Raw genomic sequence first — 21975 nt, forward strand, 5'->3', positions numbered from 1 at the left:
CTGTTATCAGGATTTCGACTGCCAGGATCCTGACAGTCGGCATCTTGACTGCATCCCCTGCCACTATCCCTGTTCAATTTGCAGTCCAATGTCTACAATATGCATTTTAAAATCACTGTAGCTTTTCTCAGCCAACAAAAATACTAGCCACTCAGTCGCATTTTCCCATACAATCTCTGTTTCCAGTTACTATCAAAATCATTAAAACCAGGATTTACAGTAGCTATATAAAGCTAGTAAGAAACAAATACAGTATAGCACAATTATGTAGTCTTTATTTGCTAGATTTATTACTAGTCCATAAACTGAATTAAAGATGAAAAAAAGTTTAATTTGAAAATTTCAACTGTAGGGAATATGGCTTTTTATTTCCCCAGCATAAAAACTTTTTTTTTGTTTGTATCAAAATAATGTTATTCAGATTTTTCACATAGAAGCATAAAGCACAGTAATTTCCTAAATTCTGTAGGATCATCACAGTCTAAATACAATTTGAACAATACAATACAGAAAATCTAGTATAGTAAACCTCAGACAAGCTAGAGGTGAGAATGGAGATATGTACTAGGGAGAAACACATGTAACAATAGAAACTTTCCAAAGACATCTATAGTGGTATCTTCAAAATTGCATGAATAAGTAGAACAGTAATAAGTAACTGTCTGTGGCTGATAAACCTCAAACATAACATAAAGAATCAGGAAATGCAACTGTTGGACAAAGTAAAGAACATACAAACAGGGGGAAACATAGGGAAACACAAGAGGAAAAGGGGAGGGGAAACATATGCAATCTCAAAATAAGACGAGTCATCCAAAAACAATCTCTAGTACAGTACTTTGTGAAAACTGTCTTGATCTACCCACACAGCCCCAACCACCTGTTATATAAATAGGTTAAGAGACTAAGGGTACATCCATCCATTTTCTATAGAGATACCAGTCTGTTGACTCCAAAAAACGAAAAAGCAAGGGTTTGTGTGTTCAAGTCTAGGGATTCAATATATTTTCCACACCTATGGTAAAAACTGATTCCCCCTTTCTCAATGTTTGGTAGCATGGATTGTCTGTCAATATACATTAATCTTAACAACATGTGTGACACATCTTGAATATTTGGTTTGGTGCAAGAGGTGCTTTAGGTACTGTTGTGACAAAAGGCCTGAATATTTTCCTATCTGGCCCTAAATTCCATGCTCTGAAGTTTGCACACAATAGAGCTAGTGGATCCAAGGAGAGCTCCAAGTGGAACAGTGTATAAAGATGTGTTAGTAACTTATTCCTATTTTTTAATAATCCCACGTCTCTAAAAGTTATGTATAAAAGTGGCTTGCCTGTAGCTGTACTTAAGGCAGGCACCAGTTCCTATGTCAATCATATGTTGGCAATGGGATGGGGCAACATAAGGTCTATTAATTAGTTTCCCATGGACCTTCTGCTACATAGCCAATTGCAGTTTACGGAGTGTCATCTCGAAACCATGGAGCGGTTCCCAACTAAGTGTGTGGGAATTTTTTTTGCCATGCATGAAGAGAATGCTTTCATACAGTACTTCACATCAGGTGTTAACAGATCTGTATAAAGATACTATGTTTTGTATACTAAAGACATGAAATAATCTGGTGAAGGTATGGACTGTGTAAAATGTTGAATCTGAAGATAGCGATAAAAATAGGAATGTGGAAGCCCAAAATTTCTCTCTCAATTCCTGAAAAGACATTACACTGCCCCATGGCTCAAATACATCTGCTGTGGATCATATTCCTTTGGTTTTCAATGTCAAGTATGTGTAGTCATCTAATGCAGGTGGAAACATAGGGTTACACTTTATGAGAAAAAGTTAGAATGTCAAGAATTTCTCCTTATTTTTCTATTAATTGCCCAACAAGCCAAATATGTGTCTTGAAACAAAATCTTATTAAAAATGTGAGCAAAAATGTCAGACTTCAGGGAATGGAACTGAGCCTCTGGTTAAAATGGCACCAATAATGCACAGTCAATTTCATAATTAATGCATATACTATGGGAGAGTAGCCAGTCAACTATAAAATGGAAGGATACCTCTGTGAGAATCTGAAATGATCAGGAAGAACCAGGCCAATGTCCTTCATAGGAGACTTCAAAGCTAACAAACCAAATGCTGACCTGCAATGCATCCCATACGATCAATATGAATGATAGAGGGTAATATTTGCTTCAACCTTTCTGCTAAAATATTTGCTAAAAGTTTATGATCTATGTTTATTAAAGATATGGTGCAATATGAACTGGGGTTACTAAGATCACAATCTGGTTTTGGTAAAATACTTAGGGGTATATTCAATTAGGGTCGAAAGTTGCCATCTGTCGAAAAAGACAACAGTTTTTGACTTTTTTAAGGTCGAATCGTGAGTCGACCTATTCAGTTCACGCTATTTTTATTCGACAAGTCAGAGTATTCGACTTGTCGAATAGTATGTGAATCGGTGGTATAGCTGCCAATTCACGTACTTTTGAGGGAAACGGGGCCAAATTTCAGTCCGACAAAAAAAAATGTCAGACACAGATGAGGGACCTTAGAGGGGGAGAGGGGGGAGATCTGCGGGGAGATGGGGACAGCAGCGCTACAGCACAGCGCTGCAAGAGGATGTGTCACAGCCGCGCCGCTCACGGCAGCGTCAACCTGGCTCCAGCAAGTGAGGTCACACGGCTGTGAGACATCCTTCTGCAGTGCTGCTGTTGCGCTGCTCTCCTCCGTCTGCCCGCGGCTCTCCCTGATTGGTCTCCCACCTCTCCTCCGCTCACAGGTCTCATCTCAGTTTGACTTTTTTTAAAGTCAAATTGAGATGGGATTGAATAGGGGTTGTCGGATCCATTCTGACAAATGCATGTCGGAATGGATCTGACCCTAATTGAATATACCCCTTAGTGTTGCAGAAATAAAATGAGCGGGCATTTGGTCATTTTTAAGAATGTCATTAAACACCGTGGTAAGCATAATACACACTCTTTTAGAGAAGAAATGGTAAAACTCTACAGAAGACCATCAGTTCCAGTGCCTTTTGACTTTTATAAAAACTTCACATTTTTCACTTCCAATTCAAAGGTGGGTGCTTTGAGAAGGCTATTAAATTCAGATGATACCTGTGTGACTGGTAGGGCCTCCCGAAACCCCACAGAATCCACAGGCCGGTCCTCCATATTAGCATACAGTTTTGCATAATATGTTTTTATGACCTCTATAACCTGCACTGCAGACTTTGTATATGAACCAACTGGTAAGCAAAGTGGGTCAACTACCATAGTAAGTCTACTATCTCTTAATAGATTGGTAAGCAGCTCAATTTGTTAACAAATGAATGAAACCGGTGATCTTTTTTGAAGGAGTTCCATTCTTCCAGTTTAATGAACAAACTGTAAAAAAGGCTTTAAATATTTGATTCTGTTTTGACGACTGTAGTGGGGGAGGCAGTATAGGCCTGATAAGCATTTGTCACACTTTGTTGTGCTTTGAGATAGTCTGTAACTAGTTTATTTCCTTTTAGACACAGTGTCAGAAATAATAGCCCCATTAACCACTGCCTTAGAGGCTTGTCAGAACAAAACTGGGTTGTCATCTAAATTGGAGAGATTGTTAATGTGGTATTATTCCCATGCTGCCTCAACTATATTACAGAACTTAAGTGATGGAGCCAAATAGCCTAGGAATCTCCAATGCTGGCAAGTACTTTGTTGGAGCCCTTATGGAGATCCAACAACAAAACAGCATGATTCTATAAACAAATAGGCTCAATCTCCACTTTGTATATATTTGGTAAAATCCCAATGGAGCAGAGAAAATAATTTATTCTCAATAGTGTGCTGTGGGCTGCCGATAGGCAGTTACAGTATATTCTCTAACCACTGGGTGACAAACCCTCCTGGCATCTAAGAGATTCAAGCAAGCTATACAAGCTGTAAAAGCTGTCTTACCAAACATAGGAGGTTTGCTAACTTGCCGATAATTGATATCGAAGGGCATAGAGGATATCAAGTTGAAGTTCACAGATACTGATAATGATTCATCCTGATAAAGGCCAAAAAGAACAATTACATTAGCTTTAAAAAAAAAAAAACCTTTAAAAAAAATTTGGTACATAAACATTACAGATTATGAATCTACGACTTGCTAGCAAAATTTCACATAATACATACTGACCTCCAAGATCAATTTTAAAAGAAAGAAGTTCTTATTACAGACATTTCTTAACGAAAATGAGTACTCACATAGCTTTTGATGTACAGTATAAGGAGCAGAAACTATATCTGAACAATCTAGCATATTCAGTTTATTAATCTCAGATTGCACTAAACATGGCAATTGTCTCCCTGAATCCCACTCTGCTTGTGGGTAACATCAGTTTCTCATATTTCCATAATTTCCATTACCTTAATATCATCCTTGGCTCACTCCTTTACATTACCTATTTAGGCCATCTCTCAAATTTGCCACTTCCTCCTCCACAACATTTCCAGAAAATTCCATTTGATAAAATGCTCTTTCATCTACTTCAGCAGATGTGTAGTTTATACATAAAGGGAGGAATAAAAGCCATAGAATGTACATGCAGTAAATTTTATATAGGTCTGGCTTGAGTAAGATGATGAGACCCGTGCATTTAGGATCGGCTGTCTTTTTTGACAAAAATGAGTCTTAGTCGCATCAGTATGCTGATAAAAATGATATGCGGCATGCCTATATTCTCTGTGCTTCTGCGGCTGTAACTGCACACAACATGCTATGTTACAGTACTATCTATATATGATTTTAATCAGCATAAGCTGCTTTTGCATCCCATTCACAACGTTTTGCAAATAAGATGCATTTTAATGGAAGTTACACGTTAAGACACTTGGCAATACTGAGTCCAGAGCCAGCCAATGCCAATTTGATGCCCTAGGAAAATTTTTGGCTGGTTCCCCCTAGCACCACTGCTAGTTCTGCATCTGACCCAGCAACACTCAGGAGTGGGGCCCACCATGGGGTTACCCTGTGCCCCTGTGGGCCAGTTCAACCCTGCATCATGCCCCACAGTAATGCACATACTACACATAATTACACACAGCAATTTACCCTACACATATGTCCCACATTAGTAATGCTAGTAGCTTTTTTTAAATAAAACTTACTTTTGCTTGCTGGTGTGCTTGCAGTCAGTGTGTGCGCCCATGCAGCTCCCTAGATCCATGTCTGCGTTTTGTGTGATGGGGGTGGCAGGATGGGTGAGCAGAGCCGGATTAAGGGGGGGGGGGGCTCGAGGGGCACGTCACCCTGGGCCCCCTCTATGAATGGGACACCCCAGCTTTGGTTACAGCTGCAGTGCAAAAGTGCACTGCGAGCTGTAGAAAATGAAAGTAATCAGGACAGGAGACTGAGGAGGATAAGGGGCGGAGTTCGTGCATGGGGGCGGGGCTTCACGGCACTGCATTCAGTGCTTGGCAAGCAGCATGGGGGAGAGGAGGAGAGCTTGGAGGCTGGACGGGATCAGATGCACAGTGTTCCTGCAGTGCCCACCCAGTGATTTTAGAGGGAGATAAGAGGGAGGAGTGGGGGAAACTGTATATGTATATGTGTGAGAGGGGGGAGGGGGACACTGTATAGGAATATGTGTGAGCAGGGGTGTATCTAGGGGTCCAAGCGCCCCTGGCAAAGTAAGGGGCTGGCGCCCCCTACCCCCCCACACACACACACACATTTGGAATAAGATGTGAGTATTGGAAATGGGGCATGGTCTTGTGGGGTAAGGGCGTGGACACAATAGTACTTCCAATTCAAATTATGCCACACAGTAGTGTCCCTCATTCACATTACACCGCACAGTAGTGTCTCGTATTCACGTTACACCATCCCTCCCCCCTAATCCACCTTTCCCACAGCCTGAACCTAACCCGCCCCCCCCCCCAAAGCCTCTTCAGTGGTGCCTAACACTAACCCACCCTTCCTAATCTCCCTCCCTGCAGCCTAACCCTAACCCTCCCACGTGGCTTGCCAGTGGAGTCTTTGGCACCAACTCGATCCGGATTTTGGCATTCTGCATCGCTATCTATGTTGGGATGCCAGCATCAGCATTCCGAGCAGTTTCGGGATGCTGGCGTCAGTTTTCCGACCGCCGGGATGCCAAACACCGGCATCTTGACTGCATCCTGAATGAAATGCTAATGAGATGCTGTCAGATGAGCCTCAAATGGACCCAGCCATTAACCAAACACCATTAGTTGGATGGTTGAAGTGCTTCCAGGGTGCCATCGCTTCCAAGATAAAATGATCAATTATACAATTAGCTGATATACATTTCATTGAACCTGGCCTTGAAATAGGTAAGATATGTCTTTTCTTTATTACACTCAACAAGTTAAAGTTTTCGCTTACTTGCTACTTACTTACATCTAACATGCATGAAAATTGTGTAGTTTTCCAGGTACTACAGTCCCTTCTCCCAAACACTGACACTTTTTTATTATCTTCAACAACAAATAGATCTATAGCACTGTGCTATATAACAATTGCTGTGTACCTGGTGACAGTCTGTTACTGCCGGCGCGGCGCCGGTGTCCGTCAGCACCGCACTGCACTAGTGATCAGACTAGTGCCCAGCAGCACCGCACTTGTAATCAGACTCACAATAAACTACAGTTCCCAGCAGCCTTTGCTGCAGGGAGCTCCCAGCAACAAGGGCTGCGGGGAGCTGTAGTTTATTTTGAGTCTGATTACAAGTGCGGTGCTGCTGGACACCAGCGCCGCTCCAGCAGTAACAGACTCTCACCAGGTACAGTCTGACAGTACTGCTTTTCTATCCTTTGGCCGCGGGGTGGCACAGCCAGGCGGCGCCCCCTCCTTGCCTGGCGCCCCTGGCGAGTGCCATCCTGGCCAATAGGTAGATACACCCCTGTGTGTGAGAGGGGGGAGGGAGACACTGTATAGGAATATGTGTGAGAGGGGAGAGGGGGACACTGTATAGGAATATGTGTGAGAGGGGGGAGGGGGACACTGTATAAGAATATGTGTGAGAGGGGGGAGGGGGACACTGTATAGGAATATGTGTGAGAGGGGGACACTGTATAGGAATATGTGTGAGAGGGGGGAGGGGGACACTATAGGAATATGTGTGAGAGGGGGGAGGGGGACACTGTATAGGAATATGTGTGAGAGGGGGAGGGAGACACTGTATAGGAATATGTGCGAGAGGGGGAGGGGGACACTATGTATATGTGTAAGAGGGATATGTTTATGTGTGTGACTGTATGTTTATGACTGTGTGTGACAGTGTATATATGTGTGATTGTATGCATGTGTGTCTAACTGTACATATGTATGTGTATATGTGTGTGACTACTTATGTGACAGTATACATGTGACTGTGTGTGCGACTGTACATATGTATATTTATGTGTGTGACAGTATGTATGTGTATAAGTACTGTATGTGACTGTATTTATGTGTGTGACAGTATATATGTATGTGTACTGTATATGTGCATATGCATATCGCCCCAACAATCACAATGTGATGGGACAGTACTGTTTTTTGGGTTCTGTCCCATCAGTGGGCAGGAGCAGAGGGAGGGACATAGGCCCTCATTCCGAGTTGTTCGCTCGTTATTTTCCTTCACATCGGTGCGATTTTCCGCTAACTGCGCATGCGCAATGTTCGCACTGCGGCTGCGCCAAGTAAATTTGCTAAGAAGTTTGGTATTTTACTCACGGCATTAAGAGTTTTTTTCTTCGTTCTGCTGATCGTAGTGTGATTGACAGGAAGTGGGTATTTCTGGGCGGAAACTGGCCATTTTATGGGAGTGTGTGAAAAAACACTGCCGTTTCTGGGAAAAACGCGGGAGTGGCTGGAGAAACGGGGGAGTGTCTGGGCGAACGCTGGGTGTGTTTGAGACGTCAAACCAGGAACGACAAGCACTGAACTGATCGCACTGGAAGAGTAAGTTTCGAGCTACTCAGAAACTGCAAAGAAAAATCTTTTCGCAATATTGCGAATACTTTGTTCGCAATTCTGCTAAGCTAAGATTCACTCCCAGAGGGTGGCGGCTTAGCGTGTGCACTGCTGCGAAAAGCGGCTAGCGAGCGAACAACTCGGAATGAGGGCCTTAATGCTCCCAACTACTGTGCGCATGAGGCTGGGGCTGCTGGGGAAGCATGAAGTGAAATGGGCGTGTAACTTGTGGCCACACCCCAGTTTATGTGCACACTGAAGGCTTGCGCACTAAGGAGGTCATTCAGATCTGATCGCTGGGCAGCGTTTTTTGCTGTCCTGCATTCAGAAAGTCGCCACCTACAGGGGAGTGTATTTTGGCTGTGCAAGTGTGAGATCACATGTGCAGCTGAGCTGCTAAAAAGCAGTGTGTGCAGTCTCTACGCAACCCGGGACTTACTCTTCCAGTGCGATTGATTCCTGCTGATCGGGGCTGGAGCTGACATCAGACACCCTCCCTGAAAACGCTTAAGCCCATCTGCGTTTTTCCGGAAGCTCCCTGAAAACGGCCTCTTCCCTCTCAATCACCTTGCGAACGCCCGTGCGAATGGTTCCTTCGCACCATCCCGTCGTTGACCACCTATGCCCGTTGTAGCTGTCCGACGCGACTGCGCATTGTGGTACATACGCACGCACAGTTTGGATCTGATCACCCGCTGTGCGAAAACACACAGCAGCGATCGGATCTAAATGACCTCCAAAGACCCGATCCAAAAATGTTAATCTTTAGGGCCCCCCAGTATTAAGTGCCCCCGGCCCCCCAAAGCCTTAATCCAGCTCTGTGGGTGAGTGCTTGTGCTCACAACCGTTAAAAGGGCACCCATACAAGGGATGTGACCTCACAGGGTATGCTGTCCTTTGAAAGCCTCATCCTTTATTTTAGCTTGGGGGTTGGACACATATGGCAGCAATGTCCAGATACTGCCACACTTGCTGGTTAAACAAACAGACCAAAAACAAACATATAGCAACTGTCCATTCTCTTCACTGCTCAGTGTGTTTTCTGGTGTCTGTTACTCCTGGCAACTGCATGCCCTTTATTTTATACTGCAGGAGCAATATGATCTGCTCTCAAGTCTGATGCATCTGAAAGTCACGCTGCACTAATGTTTCATATAGAAATAGCGCAACACAACTTACTGACCACATTACAGTGCTGGATGGCAAGGGATTTTTATGGCATGGACTGACTGAGAAATAAAGTGTGGGGAGAACACTGCTCATGTTATATCCCTGCAGACACCTGGAGTTTGCACAGGGATAAGGGACACAGGATAACAGGGTCCCCCTTCCCCATGTGCACAAGCAGTATAGGTGATGTCAGATTTATGCAGAGCAGTCTTCCACAACACACACGTGGTATCATAAGGATCCAGTAATACCCTTATATAGTCAGTGAAAATGTCACAAGTCCAGGAATTGCAGTTACTGGGCTTCTGCTGTCTAAGGTCTCACAAGTCAGGGGCATTCAATCATGTCGGAGGGCATTCAAGGGACAGTGTGCATTCTATTTGACAAATGTAAACAGCAGTTTACAAAAGTACTGATTGAATACATTTAGAAATTAACAGATAGTTTGCAGACTGTCCCTCCCAGCATGAGATACTGCAGGGACATGCTTGGATGGCCCCTAGACATGCTTGGATGCCCTTGGCAAATGCCTAGCCTGCCTATAGCTAAGGTGGATCTGACTGAGTCACACCATGGCATGGCATTACTACAAGGGTTGTTTGACACGCAGTATGATTAGATGTATGTGGACACATCTGTATATGAGTTTTTAAAAAAAAAGAGATAATAAAGAAATAATTTTAATGTATTTGTAATATTATGACAACCTTTTCATATAGTGTATTATTAGCTCTGCTAAATAGATTTTTTATTCTTTTATAACATGTTTATTGACTATTGTAAAGTTTGAATACAAAATTAATGGTTCCCATGATAACCATAACCCAGGGGATCCATATGCTATTTCTAATGAACAAAGTAGAGATTCTGATATACAAGGTTAATGGAGAGGAATTAAGGACTCCAAGATCAATTGTCAGAGGGCAGGAAGTCGGGTGGCTATAAGAAGTATACACAGGAAGTCCTACAGTGGCCATCTTGATAGAGGCACGGAAATGAACAGAGACTTAAACAGGATGTGAGGTCACTTCAGGCAGTGTAGCAGGAAGTAGCTGGACTGCCATGGAACATTGATTTTGGGATATTGGTTATCTTAAGAACTAAAAAGTATGAGTTTATGTTCAATTATGTAAACACCCTGGTACACATCTGCAGCTTTCTAACCCAATCCAATAGGTTATATAAGGGCACCCAGCAGACATCCCTAAATCTCTACAAATACCATTTGGGGATTGAAACACATAAAAAAGGTGGTGAAGTCTGCTTTTGAATTGTGGTGACCATAGACGAGGAAGAAAGGAGGACACACTTATGAACAAAGACCCATTTTTACATCTCCATATACCTCAGTATAAGTCCACTCTCATTTATGTTGACTGTTTACTGGTTGCTATATTTATGAATAAACAAAGCTTTTAAACAAACCTTCTCACAACTTTATGTACATTTATACCCATGCTGATGGTCTATTTGTGCTAGGGAACAAGTTGAAAGGAATGCTTCTAACCTAAAGACCCACTTGATGTATCTCATGTGATACTGCTAGGGGTAATAGGTTTTTAAATACACTAAATGATAACTATTTACTTCAACTAATCAAGGAACCAACTAGGTACAATGCAATCTTAGACCTAGTTATTAACAAACACTGGTGAATTGGTATCAATTATTATAGTTGGGGAAAACATGGGAAACAGCGACCACGATATGATCACATTCAATATCACTTTTCATAAACAGTCATCTAAAGGCTCAACTAGGACTCTAAACTTTAACAGAGCCAACTCTGATATGATGAAGGAAGCTTTGAGGGACATTGAATAGGAAATTTTGTTTCAAGGTAAAAAAAAACTATGGAGAAATGGGAGGTATTAAAAACACTGCTCAATAATTATACTCGTGAATTTATTCCCATGGTCAGCACAAAAAGGAGTAATAATTCCAAACCAATGTGGCTTAACAAAAAGATTACGAAAATAATGGGCAGAAAGAGTCGAGCATTCAGAAAATATAAATCAGACAGGAAAGCTGAGTCATTCCAGTGCTATAAGGATTGTAACAAAATATGGCAAAAAAAAATAAGAGCGGCTAAAATAGAAACTGAAAAGCTAGCAGCAAAGGAAAGTAAATTAAATACAATAAAAATTTTCAAAAACATCAACAGCAAAAGATTAAAGAAGGAGGGTATAGGCACATTAAAGGACAATGTGGGAGTCTTAATCAAAGACGATAAGGACACAGCAGAAAAAATAAATGAGTTTTTCGCATCAGTATTCACAATAGAAGACCAGATGGCGGGAATAATACATAACCTCAGCAATGATAATCTCCCACTACTAAGTGCTTTTTTGAGTGAGGAAGTAGTCTATGACCGATTTAAAAAAATTAAGATCAACAAATCACCTGGTCCCGATGGAATTCACCCAAGGGTTCTTATTGAGCTACATTCCGAATTAGCTAGACCCCTATATTTGATTTTCATTGACTCACTTACATCAAGCATGGTTCAAAAAGATTGGCTTATAGCGGAAGTAGTGACAATATTGAAAAAGGGAAGTAAATCTGAACCGGGTAACTATAGACCTGTTAGTCTTACATCTAGTCTTACATCTATAGTGGGGAAAGTACTGGAAGGTTTTTTAAGTGACAGTATACAGAAGTTCCTTGAAGCCAATAAGTTTATTAATAGGAACCAACATGGATTTGTGAAGGATATATCATGTCAATCAAACTTACTAGGCTTTTATGAATGGTTAGTGCGAACCTAGATCAGGGTAGGGAGGTGGATGCAATCTTTTTAGACTTTGCTAAAGCTTTCGACACAGTACCCCACATGAGATTGATCTATAAGTTACAAGAACTGGGGCTACGGAGCACAACATGCACTTGGGTTAGAAATTGGTTAGATAATAGGGAGCAGCAAGTTGTGGTTAATGAAACTTCTTCAAATTGGACTGAAGTACTTGGTGGTGTGCCACAAGGGTCTGTACTTGGACCACTACTGTTTAACATTTTCATAAATGATCTAGCAGTAGGCCTAGAGAGCATGGTGTCAATTTTTGCAGATGATACCAAACTGTGTAAGGTTATAAATTCGGTGGGGGATGCTGAGTCTCTTCAGAATGATTTATTTAAACTGGAAGCATGGGCTGCCTGATGGAGAATGAGGTTCAATACAGACAAGTGTAAGGTAATGCACTTTGGTAGCAAAGAAAACAATACCACCTATACACTAAATGGGGTAGAATTAGGGGATTCTTTACTGGGAAAGGACTTAGGTGTCCACATAGATAACAAACTTAGCAGCAGTACCCAAAGTATGAATGCAGCAAAAGAGGCGAACAAGGTATTAGCATGCATTAAGTGGGGAATTGATGCAAGGGATGAGAGTGTTATACTCCAATTATATAAATCCCCAGTGAGGCCACATCTTGAATACTGTGCACAATTTTGGGCACCATACTAATAAAAGGATATCCAGGAACTAGAAAAGGTTCAGAGGCGGGCGACCAAACTAATTAAGGCAGTGGTTTTCAAACTTTTTTGAATCACGGTGCCCTAGAATATCAGAATTTTTTTCACGGCACCCCTAGGCCAAAAATGTCCTATTGGGAAATTTAGAAAGTAATATTACATTAAGTAGATCACATTTATATGTCATCCTTAGGGTCAGTTGTGTGGTGAGGGACAACATTTGTTTCTGTTTGGCCACATATTTTATGACTGGCAGCCACCAGCACTGGTTTTGCCTATTATATTGACCATGACTAATTTGAATTGGTCCTGGACCACCAACCCAGGGCACCCCTTCAAGTGTTCCGAGGCACCCCAGGGAGCCACGGCACACAGTTTGGGAACCTCTGGATTAAGGGGATGGAGACGTTGGAATACGAGGAAAGGCTTACTAAACTAGGCATGTTTACATGTGAAAAAAGGAAATTAAGAGGGGACATGATTAACACTTACAAATATATAAGGGGACAATATACCATTTTTGCACATTACGGCAGACAGCGTACCATTTTTTACACATTATGGCAAACTGGATAGATAGATAGACAGACAGACAGACAGACAGACAGACAGACTGACAGACAGATAGATAGATAGATAGATAGATAGATAGATAGATAGATAGATAGATAGAAAGATAGAATAGGTATACTTACCGTTTCCGCTGGCTCAGGCTCCTCTTGCAGCTTCTGGCAGGGGAGAAGAAGGAGAAGGGGGGGTGGAGGAGGGAGCCGCAGCAGCGCTATGTCATTGGTAGAAGCGCTGCTGCTGCTGGCCCTCTCCTTTACCATAGGCTGCCCTCCGCCGCTGTGAATGCTGGGATGCGCATTCCAGCATTCACAGCAGCGGAGGACAGCCTATGGTAAAGGAGAGGGCCAGCAGCAGCAGCGCTTCTACCAATGACATAGCGCTGCTGCGGCTCCCTCTTCTCCCCCCCTTCCCCCCCTCCTCCTCCTCCCCCCCGTAGCCGGTGCGCATCCTCTCCTCGGCGGCGGCACACAGCGGCAGCCAGGCGGCATGTAATGAGTCAGTTTGACTCATTACATGCCGCTCTGGCTTTGGGCCCCTTGACAGAGGCGGGCCCCAGTGCAAGGCACTGCCTGCACTGGCGCTAGTTCCGCCTCTGTGGTGTTCAGATTTCTTATCCTGATTATCCAGGGTGCCACTAATTTTGAAGTGAATGGGAACATTACTTCCTGTAAAAAGACCATTATAATATTGGCAGCAGCACAGATTACACCAGGAAATGTACATACTGCTCTAAAGAAAAGAATTACTTATTCACTCGTGTTAGTATATTAGTAAGGCTAAAGGAGGATTCACACTTAGCGATATCTGCTTAAATTCTAACCAATCTGACTAGATTGCTTAGAAAAGAAGCACAAACATATCCGTGTGTATGCCCCATAGCGATAGTGATGCGCGGCCCCGCACGTTGTTATCGCTGACTCTCGATTGGCCTGCATGCAGGCACAATCTAGTTAAATCACTCACTTCACCGCTGGGTGAAGTGAGCCTCCCCCCTGTGACCCACTCCCCCTCGCTCAGCACACATTGCTGAGATGGAGAGTGGGAGATATGTGTGCTGAGCGTCCTGTGCTAGATCGCTTAGCACACATTGGTTTGTGTGCATACCCCCCTTAAAGCTGCTTGTCAAAGAGGTAGTCATGATCTGGCAAGCAGGAAGCTTAATATTGAGTATTAAATATAGGAAGGAGTAGGGGACTGTGTGACAAACAATTCAATTATTTTTATACATTTAACATTAAAACATAGAAAGGGGAAGTTGCTGTTATATTCTATTGCTACAATGATAACTAGTACTCTAGTACAGTATATACATATTTGGACAATATCTTTCAAATATGTCAAAATATCCCTCAGACATTCTCACACAGTTCCATTCTGAGGAGTTTAGAAGGACCATACTGTATAAATGTAATAGGAAACTACTGACTTCTGATGATGATATCCTCACTGAGGCCCTTCATTTTAAGAGCTATCTTGTAAAACTGAAGTCTCTTTGTATAAAATGTTGTGAAGTCATCTCACATTATTGAATTGCTCTCTACTACAGTTACTGTTATGAGAACAAAAAATCAATAACAATGAGAACTATCTCAGTGTCAAAGAAATTATGGAGAAAATTTGAAGAGTCACAAGATGCCTGAATAATAATGCTTTTCACACAGCAAATAGTACTTCATCTAAGGTGATTATATAAGTCGATGTGATGTGACACTTATAGCTCTCTTAGTTTAAGGTAAGTGTTCAGACATCGCTACGTGACCAGGTAATATAATCCTGAATGAACAATGGAAAATGTTTCTTTGCTCAGTCTGTGTGACCTTTTCATACTGTATGTATGACAAGCACCTCAAACTTTACAAGGGTAGAAAATGATCTTAAAACACGCACATTATGTGCATTTTGGGGAATAGTATGCCTGATCCTTCTTTCTCAGGGTGGGATGTACTAACGCGACAATGTAGTAATGTGTTTACTGCAAATGTGCAAAATGTGGTAATGTAGTTTACTGCATTTCCATATGTACTAAGTCCTGCTTCCCAGGGCTTCGTTGCAGTGAGTAATGCCAGCTTTTGCTTGCATTACCCTATGGAAGCCTATGGTTTTCTTTCCGCATTCTACACAAGAGAGTTCAGATCAGATCCTCCCCAGCACCCCCTGCAGCCACTGTGTTGCTCTCTGCATGCGCAGATGGACTTCTGGGATGAAACCCAGAATTCCAGTGACTGGCACTGATTGCAAAGGACTGCTCTTATCAGGAAAACTGTCATTTGTGGAACTAATTGCATATGTTAGTACATCTGGAGATTAGCATCAATGCGATGTGTGGTGGGATGTACCACGGATGCAGGGCCGGCCCTAGGAATAGGCAGCCTAGGGCCAACTGAGGTTTGAAGCCCCTGGATGGCTGCTCTGGCTACCACAATCAGAGCTCAACAATGATTGGGCAGCTCAGCCGACAGCGGGTAGCAGACAGTAGGCAGCAGCGTGGCAGCGCACTTACGCACAATGTTATTTAATAGGTCAGGTGCCCAAGAAACTGATCCTGACTTGCAGCTGTTTTTGGGCACTGGATGTTATATGCTGCTGACAGTAGGGTAAGTCAGAAATTACACAGTATATCTTGATGAATCTTCATATACAGTATGTGTGGGGAGTGGTGTGTATGCGTGTGTATATATATATATATATATATATATATTGAAAAAGGGTGGATTAGTGCGCTTGTCCAAATTGTGCGAAGTTCCTTACTGATAAAATATAGTTTAAAGTCGCAAATAAATTTGGTCGAATGACCAGTCCACTATATGAGTTTTTCAAAAACTTGTGTTTTGATTGAATTGTCCAATAGTCCACACTTTCCCCGTTTTAACGGGTGGCTGCTCAGTTCTTCAAAAAGTGCCACTAGATATATGTAGCCCAAAAAGGGGAATCTGAAAGTAGAGGAAGAAACAACAGAGCGCCTATAGTGTAGTATCCCTTAAATTAGTTTTGTCACACGCAAGGATAATATTGCGTACCGGATTACGGCTTGACTCAATGCCTATCGGTCCCCTGGTCTTCTAGTCCACGTCTCTGTCGGAATCGGTAATTCTATTTCTCGTAGTCCGTAGTGGATGCTGGGAACTCCGTAAGGACCATGGGGAATAGACGGGCTCCGCAGGATCCACTACGGACTACGAGAAATAGAATTACCGATTCCGACAGAGACGTGGACTAGAAGACCAGGGGACCGATAGGCATTGAGTCAAGCCGTAATCCGGTACGCAATATTATTCTTACGTGTGACAAAAACTAATTTAGGGGATACTACACTATAGGCGCTCTGTTGTTTCTTCCTCTACTTTCAGATATATATATATATACAGCATATGCACGCACACACACACATAAAACAGATATGGATGTGTATATATATATATATATATATGTTAGAGATAAGTGGGTTCGGTTCTCTGAGAACCGAGCCACCCCCGAACATCCCATTCCGAACAGTTTCCGAGTCCAGCTCGGGACATCCCGCCAGACTCGGAAACCAGAACGAGACAAAATGTCATCGTACAGCTGTCGGATTCTCACGGCTTTTGGATTCCAAATAAACAGCCGTGCATCACTGCCATTTTCAGTCCGGACTTGGAGAGTGAGGAAGACAGATCTCTGTCTCTCTCTTGGGGGTTGCATCGGGTGGGGTCAGAGTGTGCTCACTAGGGGTACTGTTAGGTGTACTGTCCTGTCACTGTGATGCTAGGGTTGCTGTCCTGGCTGTCACTGGTGTTTCATGTGCTGTTAGAGGTGCTGCAGCTGTACATGGGTGTTGTTGCTGTCCTGTCTGTCACTGTGTTGTTCAAAGGGCAGGGGCACTGTCCTCCTATATGCAGTGAAAACACAGGGGTGCTGGCCCTGTCTTGCATGCTGTAAAAATTCAGGGGTGCTGTTGTTAAAATAAATGTACACTGTCTTGTATGCTGCAAAAATTCTGTGGTGTATTAAAATAAATGTACACTGGCCCTGTCTTGTATACTGTAATAATTCTAGGGTGCAGTGAAATAAATGTACACTGGCCCTTTCTTGAATGCTGTAATAATTCTAGGGTGCAGTAAAATAAATGTACACTGACCCTGTCTTGTATGCTGTAATAATTATAGGGTGCAGTAAAATAAATGTACACTGGCCCTGTCTTGTATGCTGTAATAATTCAGGGGTGCAGTAAAATAAATGTACACTGGCCCTGTCTTTTATGCTGCAACATTTCTGGTTTGCAGTAAAATAAATGTATATTGGCCCTGTTTTGTATGCTGTAATAATTCTAGGGTGCAGTGAAATAAATGTACACTGGCTCTGTCTTGTATGTTGTAATAATTCAGGGTGAAGTAAAATAAATGTACACTGGCTCTGTCTTGTATGCTGCAAAACATCTGGGGTGCAGTAAAATAAATGTACACTGGCCCTGTCTTGTATGCTGCAATAATCCAGGGGTGCAGTAAAATGAATGTACACTGGCCGTGTCTTGTATACTGCAAAAATTAATGGGTGCAGTAAAATTGATGTACACTGGCCCTGTCTTGTATGCTGTAATAATTCTAAGGTGCAGTGAAAATCAATGTACACTGTTCCTTTATGCTGGGAAAATACTGGGGTGATGCTGTTAAAATAAAAGTACACTGGTCCTGTATGCTGTAAAAATACAGAGGTTCTGCTGTTAAAATATTACACTGGCCCTGTATGCTGGAAAAATTCAGGGGTGCAGTTATTAAAATAAAAGCACACTGGTTCTGTATGCTGTTAAAATACAGGGGCGATGCTGTTAAAATATTACACTGGCCCTGTATGCTGTAAAAATTCAGGTGTGCAGTTGTTAAAATAAAAGCAAACTGGTCCTGTATGCTGTTAAAATACAGGGGTGCAGTTAAAATAAATGTGCACTGGTCCTGTCTTGTATGCTGTAAAATTACAGGGGTGTTGTGAAAATACAAGGGTGCTGGCACTGTCCGCAGTTGTGATGTCTAGGCCTGACTTTCACAACATTGTATGGAAAGAGGAGGCTCCTAACACCATTTACAAATCCTCTGCAAGTGGTGAGAGGAGCACCATCGGTCCAGTTGCTGATATTGAGATTGAGCATGTCACTGTAGAAGTACACCAGGATGAGGACATGGGTGTAGTTGGCGCTGTGGAGGAAGTTGATGATGAGGATTCTGATAGTGATGTGATTTTGTTTGAATAAGGCACCAGTAGAGACAGTTGTTGGAAATGGAATGAAAAAGCCCACTGTCATGCCTGGGCAAAATACCAAAAAAGCCACCTCTTCGGTGTGGAATTATTTCTCCACAAATCCGGACAAGTGTCAAGCCATAGGTTGCCTTTGTCAATCCATAAAAAGTATGGTTAAGGCGTTAAACACCTACTGTAGTAACATCCTCCTGTATATGTCACCTGCAGCACATTCACCATAAGTCATTGTCAAGTTCAGAAACTTTGGGTAATAGTGTAAGCAGTCCACTGACACCTAAATGATGTGGTTTGTGGTTTTAGTTGAATATTAATTCTCTGTGAGGATGAAGATGTAAACACTGAAGGAGGGGATCTGAGGATGAGGATGACATCTTGTCACTGTAGAGCAAGTTTGTGCAAGGAGAGATTAATTGCTTTTTTTTGGTCATGGTCCAAACAAACCAATCATTTCAGCCAAAGTCGTGTGGCAGACGTTGTCGCTGAAATGATTGGTTTGTTAAAGTGTGCATGAGCTGTTTATACAACATATGGGTGGATGGAAGGACTCAAGGACAATTCCATTTTACACATCTTTTCTTTGCCACATCATTCCAGGGGTGCTGCCCCTCTGCCCTATCTGTCCATGGGTGCTGCCCCACTGCCATTTAAGTGCAGGGGTGTAGTTGCCTGTCTGCTATGTTGTGTAATTCTCCAGGGGTGCTGCCTATGCTGTATAAATCCAGGGGTGCTGCCATATAATTCCAGGGGTGCTGCTGTACTTGATCGTAGGTTTAAATGAAAGCCTAGAGCATATATGAAACAAGCTTCAACATCACAGATTTGTGAAAACATAGTCGCAAAAGTGGAAGTGGAAATTGCTATTATGACTAAGTTTTTTTTAAATAAAGTGGGGAGAGACCACATTAACATTTGTGGCCAAAGTCATTGTGATTCAAAAGAAGAGACTAAATCATAATCCAGTCTTTGCTGGTGCATTAGATATTGGTTCTTTTATATTATTTCATGTTAGGGACTCAAATGAATGGCTCAAATTAGTCAACCTTAATTTTGATTTATTATTGATGTTCCACATTTTGGGATTATTTATTTAGAAGATGCACATTTGTTGTACAGGGATCTTCTTTTCCTAAGGGCTGCATAGGGTTATCGTAAGACCTTGCGGTGTTAGAAGAACAGAGTTTCAGTGATCTTGCATTTCATTAGCTTTCCATTGCACTGCAGCACTAGATGGGCCAGGAGCTCCTGTGAGACACAAACAGTCACTAAATAAGGCCCAGTATGGAGTTACATGGGGCTTACAGCCAGGAATATGTCTGGCTTGCCAGGCTGAGGCATGCTGTGGGCACAGAGGTTAGCATTGCTTACTCCCACAGTCCTACTTATAGTATGAAATTAGTTTTGACTGTAGAGTGGTAAGCTCCACTAGGGCAGGGGCTCAATAACAAAAAGATTTACTGCACAGTCATGCTTAGTACTTTACCAAACTCACCCGAACTCAACTTGCCCAATCCGGGGCTGCTCAGGAGGGCTGCTAAAACATCTAAGGGGCTTCTTTAAAAAAAAATATGAATAAAATAAACAAGACACACAGGTATGCTCAAATGCGTGTAACTAGGATACACAGGTATGTTTACATGCGTGTAACTGGGAGCTGTGAAAAATGAAAATAAGGCATCTGCCACAAAATATGTAAATAAAAATGCAATAAAAAAATGGAAAAAAAAACACGAGATTTCCACAAAATAAGTCTCTAGACTCAGTGTTGGGGAAAATATCCAATCTTGATCCTGTGGTATACACCATTTTATTTGCATCCCAGCATTATATACGAGATTATCGTAATACCTGAACATGGATAAAGGGGTAGAATTTTGGAGGCTTTGGCCCCTAGTTTTTCAGTTTGTCCAGTAATGTGGTAATTAATAATTATATATATGCTAGGAGTGGAGGTGAAAGTATGTGTGTTGTTCCTGATTGCGTGTGCCTCTCTAATTTTTAATCACCTTCTTGACACTGTCCTCTTCCTCTTACCTCTTCTCATATTGTGAGAAGTCATCAAAGAAGGAGGTGGTATGTTTGTAGCTAGCTATGATACGGAGAACTTGGCAAGCTTTTTTTCAGGGGGACTAACTGTCGCTGAAATGATGGGTTTATTAAATTGTACATGTCCTGTTTAAACAACATATGGGTCAGTGGGAGGGCCCAAGACAATTCCACCTTTCACCTCTTTTTTTTCTTTGCATTATATGCTCCTTGGGGCCTAGTTTTTAAAACTGCCATCCTGTCTGCCACTGCAGTGCCACTCCTAGATGGGCCAGGTGTTTGTCTTCCCCACTTGTGTTGCTTAGCTTAGTCATCCAGCGACCTCATTGCACCTCTTTTTTTTCTTTGCATCATGTGCTCTTTGGGGCCTAGTTTTTAAATCTGCCATCCTGTCGGCCTCTGCAGTGCTATTCTTAGATGGCCACGTGTTTTTACCACCCACTTTTGTCGCTTAGCTTAGTCATCCAGTGACCTCGGTGCAACCTTTTGGTCTAAAAACAATATTGTGAGGTGTGAGGTGTTCAGAATAGACTGGAAATGAGTGGAAATGAATGTTATTGAGGTTAATAATACCGGGTGGTCTTCAGTATGCCGGCGGTCGGGCTCCCGGCGACCAGCATACCGGCGCCGGGAGCCCAACAGCCGGCATACGACACTTTTTCTTCCTCGTGGGGGTCCACGACCCCCCTGGAGGGGGAATAAAATAGTGTGGCGCGCGTAGCGCGCCACCGTGCCCATAGCGTGGTGAGCGCAGCGAGCCCGCAAGGGGCTCATTTGCGCTCGCCACACTGTCAGTAAGCCGGCGGTCGGGCTCCCGGCGCCAGTATGCTGGTCGCCGGGAGCCCGGCCGCCGGCATATCGTAGTGAACCCATAATACCGTAGGAGCAAAATTACCCCCAAATTCTGTGATTTTAGCAGTTTTTATATTTTTGTTAAAAAAAACATCCAGATCCAAAACCAAAACCCGAAAGGGTGGTTTTGGCAAAACCAGTCCAGATCTAAAACACAAATGGAGATCCATATCCAAAACCAAAACACAAAACCCATAAAGTGTCCACCGCACATCTCTAATTTATACACAAATAACATAATTCAATGTTGCATGTTAACATTTTGTATCAGCGTTCATGTGATCCGGAACTGGCTTTTTAGATCTATTACCTAATTTCTAGTTTGACAGATTCTGGTCACGTGATCGCAAGAATATGCCAATCGCACATGATGTGCATTCCAAATACAGGAAGAGAGCCCAGCGATGTGATCGGGAATCGGCTCTATAGATTAAGAATTTGATTTTAAATACTTATAGTGTGCATAATCTTTTATTCATAATTCTAAATAATGTGTCTATCACTAAACTACAGAACTAATTATTATTTGCTTTTTAATGCTATTTGATTTTATTTGTCAGCACCTTTAAATTATTGGCAATCAGCATTGCATATGGGCACTGAACTATATCACCTTGACAAAGCTGTAGCAGACAGCGAAACGTGTTGGTTGAGGAGCTGGGCGCTGTCACATTTTAT

At 42.5% G+C, this 21975-nt stretch overlaps 1 long non-coding RNA gene across 1 annotated transcript in view; it reads right to left on the reverse strand.

The window, feature by feature from the left end:
- Positions 1–369: 369 nt before the first annotated feature.
- LOC134947755 (uncharacterized) overlaps positions 370–21975 on the reverse strand; it is a 140333-nt gene continuing 118727 nt past the window's right edge. The window contains exons 3-4 of the long non-coding RNA XR_010182748.1: positions 3951–4044; positions 370–1796 (exon numbers count right to left, since the gene is read on the reverse strand). This is a non-coding gene — a long non-coding RNA (uncharacterized LOC134947755). The remainder of the gene's footprint in view (positions 1797–3950; positions 4045–21975) is intronic.

Source organism: Pseudophryne corroboree, chromosome 8 (assembly GCF_028390025.1).
Source record: "Pseudophryne corroboree isolate aPseCor3 chromosome 8, aPseCor3.hap2, whole genome shotgun sequence".
NCBI classification, from domain to species: domain Eukaryota; kingdom Metazoa; phylum Chordata; class Amphibia; order Anura; family Myobatrachidae; genus Pseudophryne; species Pseudophryne corroboree.